Genomic DNA, 5,669 nt, shown 5'->3' on the forward strand with positions numbered 1-5,669 from the left:
AGGTCAAGTCCCATATTCACTTCCCACACCTTCACTATCTACATACTACTCTCCTTATACTTCTGTTTTTGCTCATGTGTTCTCTAGCCTTCATTCTGGAAATATTTACTGAGCAACTGTCATATGTTTAGCTTTGTGTGAGGTATTAGGGAATATAGTGATGAAGGAAATGACATAACTCTTAAACTCCTATCCTCGACATTGCTTAAAGGCTATGAAAGAGGCAGACACTGAAACAATTAGGGTAAAGTGTTTTCTTAAAAAAGTAAAGGTTCAGGGCACCTGGGTGGGTCAGTCATTAAGCTCCTGCCTTTGGTTCAGGTCATGATCCCTAAGCCCTGGGATGGAGTCCAGCATTGGGCTCCCTGCTCAGCAGGAGCCTGCTTTTCCCTCTCCCACTCCCCCTGCTTGAGTTCCCTCTCCTGCTGTATCTCTCTTTGTCAAATAAATAAATAAAATCTTTAAAAAAAAAAAAAAAGTAAAGGTGGTTTGGGAGCCTGCAGCTAGAGTTCTAATAATTTAATTTAAGCCAAGATGTTAATATCCGATGTTAATGTGTCACAGCTCCCATTGTCACTTCCTTTAAAAAAAAAAAAATGCTCTTTCTTGAGGTGCCTGGGTGGCTCAGTCCATTAAGCTTCTGACTTTTGACTTTGGTTTAGGTCTTGATCTCAGGGTTGTGAGATTGAGTACTGTTTTGGGTTCCATGCTTAGCCAGGAATCTGCTGGAGATTCTCTCTCTCCTTCTGCCCCTATCCCCCTCCTCTCTCAAATAAATAAATAAATCTTTAAATATTTTCTTTTTTTCTATTTTTACTGTTATGTTTCCAAATTCCAGAAATACATTAATATCTGAGGCTTAGGAATAAGAAATCAGGATTCATAGGAATTTCCAAAATTATGTCATTCTTAAAATATATCCAATGTTCTTCATACTCTTAAAACATCTTTATGGACTTCTAGAAATATTTGATTAATAAATAAGAAATAATAAGTTTGGAAGTTACTTACTAAGAACCATAGCCTACAGTGAAAATTTAAATACTTAAAATTTAAATACTTAAAAATGCTAATGAACATTATCAGTATTCAAATAATGTAACATTTATATCTTCTAGCAATGTTAAAAGCACCCCACCAAATCATGTGCCTAAACTGCCATTTTAAAGCCTTATCTCTTAAATTTGTTTATTGGAACACTTTTCATAGGATTTTTGTAAGATATACTGCTCATGTAGGCTATGAACACACAATATGGCAGCAGCTGCAAGCCTGGGTGACTAACTAGATGAATCATTTCTCTTATGTAACCTTGTCTTTGTTCCTGAAAAAGTTGACCTTGACCTTCAACTTCATGTGTCCACTTTTACTTCTTGCTTTTAACTTGATATGTGTATATTCTTTAGAACCAATAAGGTCTCTATGTAGATTAATAGGTTTAATTCTTGCAGGGAAATTTAGATTATTTTCCTAATATTTATTTATTTATTTATTTATTTATTTATTTATTTATTTTAGTATTTGGAATTTGGAAACAATTTTCCATGAATTTTGGGTGAGGAATTCCTACCTGAAAACACTGCTGTTTACACATCATGTTTATAGGGCATTGTGTTTCAAGTTCCAAATAATTAGTTTACCTTTGTGAATACTCATGAAAGCACCCGTTATGGATAAAGGGGCTTTATACTATGACCTTTGTGATTATTCTTTCCTGGGAGCAGAAATGGGATTATTACATTTTTACCTCTTACTAATAGACTCTGAATACCTCTTCTCAAAAGAAATTTATACATAATTCAACCAAGTAAGTGGAACTGTTTTGCTTTGTGAGTTTCCTATATAGGCTTTGTCCACAAATTGTGCTCACTTACAGTCTTCACATTGCATTAGAGAATGGCGGGGGTGGGGAGAAGATTTTTCCTTAGTTTTTTGAATAAGTTAAGTGTGCCTCAGTATTAGTATACCCTGTCTAGGTACCAGGAGAATTTATAAAAGGAGCAGCTCCTTCCTTTCAAGCACTTATCTTTCTACATTGCCAGGGTTTAGCTGTGGACAGTGAAAAGATCCCTCTGGGGCTGACCATTAATCTTGGGCATCCAAAAGTGCTATGATAATTTGATGGAAGAAAATAATAATCCCTCTAGCAGAGGACAGAAAGACAATTTGGGCAATATTTGGACTTGGGAAGATTTTCATGAGAATTATAAATAAAAGAGAAGTTGACAAGTTATGGATACCAAAAGGATGGTTCTAATCGTTGACTTGTGTGTCCACCAAGAACATGTACTGAGTGCTCTCTAAGGGATTAAACCCTGTAAGATGGAAAGGCAGAAAAGAAATGAGGTCAAGTGCTCAGCATGCAGGCATACAGCAGACATTTGCTGCACTTAATTAAAGTTAGGGCCTTGCCTTTGAATGCTATCCAGTATAACCTGATCCATGAACCAAAGCAAGATTTAGAGACTCCTAAAATCACATTTAAAGAAATTCATACATAAGGACAAATGAGCATAAGGTAAATTTACCTAGCAAACCCTCAATTTATCATAACTGTACTAATACCAACCCTTAATTATCTAGAGTTTTTTTGTTTTTAAAGATTTTATTTATTTATTTGACAGAGAGAGATCACAAGTAGAGAGGCAGGCAGAGAGAGAGAGAGAGAGGGAAGCAGGCTCCCCGCCGAGCAGAGAGCCCGATGCGGGACTGGATCCCAGGACCCCGAGATCATGACCTGAGCCAAAGGCAGCGGCTTAACCCACTGAGCCACCCAGGCACCCAATTATCTAGAGTTTTAAAGAAAGAACAAACCATGAAAATGAACTCACATTAGTATCTATTCAGGATCTAACATTCTATTGTCTTTCTAATAGAAAGGCACCCAAAATAGTATATGGTGAAATGTAGGTTTGGAATGATCAATTTTAAACACAGAAATAATAAAACATGCCTACTTTTAAGATATTTATTATGGAAAAGCAGATAAAAACATTCTGATTGTTGAAACAACGTGAAGATTTTGTAACCACGAAAATTAAATGCAGTAGAATAACCAAATCCCCATAACTCTGGTTAATTCAAGCTGCTTTATACCTGAGTATCCATGAGGAAACTGGAGTCATTATATCATAGAAGCTTTTAAACCTTTTGGATTTGCAGGGAGTTAGGGGGATTACTATGATCTGACTTTTGTGACATGGTTAACCATTCCACTAAAACTCAACCTTGGTTGAGTATGGACCTCTACTAAGACCCTCAGTCTTTTGGGGAATTTCCATTCAAACCAAGCTGTTAATGGTAAATGGAGTCCTTCAGGAAATTTCCACTTGCAGGTCTAATACCGGACTTCTTCCCTCCAGTGCATCCTCTAGGGTACTCTCAGGTGTGGTTTAGGATTATTTGAGCCATCTCCACAGACTTATCTCCCTATTCTATCTGTCTTAGCCAGGCACTGCCTTGGTAGGTCATTCCATAACACAGGCTTAGAGTTGCAGCAGCAAGGGAATAACCCATTCCAGAGCCTACACAAAACTCTAGGTGGTCACCCAAAGGAACTGCGGAGTAGCCAACCTTCCACTCCTTGGCACCTCACACACAGCTCCTGGAAACAGATGATATTACCGCAGTCAGGCAATGCAAATGCTATCAGTAAGAAGCCCTTGGGAGAAGGCTGGAAGCCTGGAATAATCTCCATCCCAAACCTAGATTGAAACTAGAAACTCAGAGAAACCCAAAGATGATTTTCAATTCTCCAACTCCTTCAACCTAAAAACAAATAAACGAAGGAAGGAATGAAGGAAGAAGCTGAAGTTTATTTCCCAGGCTGCAATTACAAAGCTAACTATGGAAGAAAGAAAACCTAAAAATGATAACTAGGCAGTCCTTATGGGAGGAAGCCATGACTCTCCACTAGGAAACTACTGAGAAGATGTTCTTAGGTATTTTTTCAAAAATAACAATCTAGTTGTTATTAAATATTAGTATCATCAACATAATATTTAGAATGATGGTGGTACTGAAGGAGCTGTTAGGTAAACAGCAGAATAAGGTGGCTTCCACTTTCTACCATGGCAGCTGTTTATGAAATAGATTACATATTGTGTTACATTATAGTCTATATTATACTACATATAGCTGACTATGGGGTTTTTCCATGGGGAAAACCACAGAACAGGTTGGCTACAAAAATATATATTTTTTAAAATTGAGGTGTAATTGACATATATTAGTTTCAGATGTACAACATAATGATTCCATATTTGTATACACCAAAATGATCATCACAATAAGACTCGTTATCATCTGTCTCCATACATAGTTACAAAACGTTTTCTTGTCATGTGCACTTTTAAGATTTATTCCTAGCAACTTTTCAATATACAAAATAGTACCATTTTTTTGATGTTATGTTAGTCACCATACTGCAATATAGTACCATTAACTATAGTCACCATACTCTGTGTTATGTGCTGTATAGTATGCCTTTAGAAAGCACATTTTTAAAAAGGGAAAAACAAAAAAAATGAATTTAAGTCAAACACCTATTCTCAACAGAAGACATTCTTTGATCCTTTATGTGAAAATAGAATCTCCTATCTGGATATGCCTACTCTGTGTCTCCCCTTGTGGTTGTTACTATCAGTGCTTTACTCATATTGCTCCAGCTCCCACATTTCTGGGCACCCCAACCACTATGTTCTTGTGACTCTTCCCTGGAGGGTTTTCTCTGGCTGTGGAAGTCCACCACACATGCGCTTGGGGCAGACCAGAAATGCTTAGGAGTTAACACTTCCTGTGAACCATCCTCAACCAGTAACTGAGGGAAGTTGGTGGAAAAATAACCCAGCTGCCTCACACCTCAACTGGGACAATGCTGAAGTGTATTCTACATAATTAAGGTCCTCAGGAGGGACTAGGCCCTGTTCCTTATGATGCTGACCTGAAATCACCTGCTAAATCAACTTCTGTGGCACATCCTTGTCTCAGGGGGTGTTTTGGTGAACTCAACCTAAGTATCCATCACAGGCCCTATTCTATCACCTTAATCCTGACAACTCCAACCACCAATCAAACAGGGAAGGATAAGTCTCAGAAAAAGTTGGGCTTAAGATGGAAATGGATCACTTAACTCCTTCTTCCTTCTAGTTGGTGCTTCCTATAGTCCCACCTATAACTCCAACCCCACCTATAACCCCATGCCCACCTCCCTCCCTCACTCTGACCCAACTCTTCTCCTCCCACCTATAAGCCCCCATTCCTCCTAGAGACAGTAGCCATTACTGATTCTTGTTCAAAAAAAAAAAAAAAAAAAGAAAAGAAAAAAAAGGAAGAGTAAAAGAATGAAGCCGCACTGATAAAATAGCAGATGGCAAAGATAGGTACATATCAACTTCCTGCATACAACCTTTCTTAATTCACTAAGACCAGAATTTCTGAGGAACATCCGGAAATCCAGACATTTCCTTTGATTGTTGCAGCTATGATAAAAGTAAGCAGAGCAAATCTCTGAGTCTACACCTACCACCCACTCTTCCCCCACGCCAAGATAATAAATTGTTTAAAATACTTTGCTTTAACTCTTATGATATATTGCTTCTGTTATTGCTTTCTATTTATACCTCTAGTCCAACAGTTCCTGGAACTGTTGATGCGTAAAGCTTAAACCA

The sequence above is a fragment of the Lutra lutra genome, chromosome 1, assembly GCF_902655055.1.
Source record: "Lutra lutra chromosome 1, mLutLut1.2, whole genome shotgun sequence".
NCBI classification, from domain to species: domain Eukaryota; kingdom Metazoa; phylum Chordata; class Mammalia; order Carnivora; family Mustelidae; genus Lutra; species Lutra lutra.